Source organism: Eimeria mitis, genomic scaffold (genome assembly GCF_000499745.2).
Source record: "Eimeria mitis Houghton genomic scaffold, Emh_scaff4545, whole genome shotgun sequence".
NCBI lineage: Eukaryota > Apicomplexa > Conoidasida > Eucoccidiorida > Eimeriidae > Eimeria > Eimeria mitis.
In genome coordinates, this window is record NW_013572857.1 from 4,463 (window position 1) to 4,867 (window position 405).

The window sequence follows — 405 nt, forward strand, 5'->3', positions numbered from 1 at the left end:
ATAATTAAAATATTTTTGTTATTATGTTAATAAAGGGACAGAGAAGAAGAAGAAATGAGGAAAGAGAAACAACAAGAGAAAAAAAGAGAGAAAAATAAGAGCATGGGGAGAAGGAAAAGTAAAAAATGAAAAAGAAAAAGAAACGGAAAAGAAAGAAAAAGAAAGAAAAAGAAAGAATAAAGAGAATGAAGAAATAAAGAGAAATGAAGAAATAAAGAAAAGGAAGAAACAAAGAAAAGGAAGAAACAGAGAAAAAGGAGAAAAAAAGAAAAAGAAGAAACAAAAAAAAAGAAGAAACAAAAAAAAAGAAAAAAAAGAAAAAGAAAAAAAGAAAAGGAAAAAAAGAAAAAGAAATAAATAAAAAGGAAAAGAAAAGGAAAAAAAAAAAAAAAAAAAAAAAAAAAA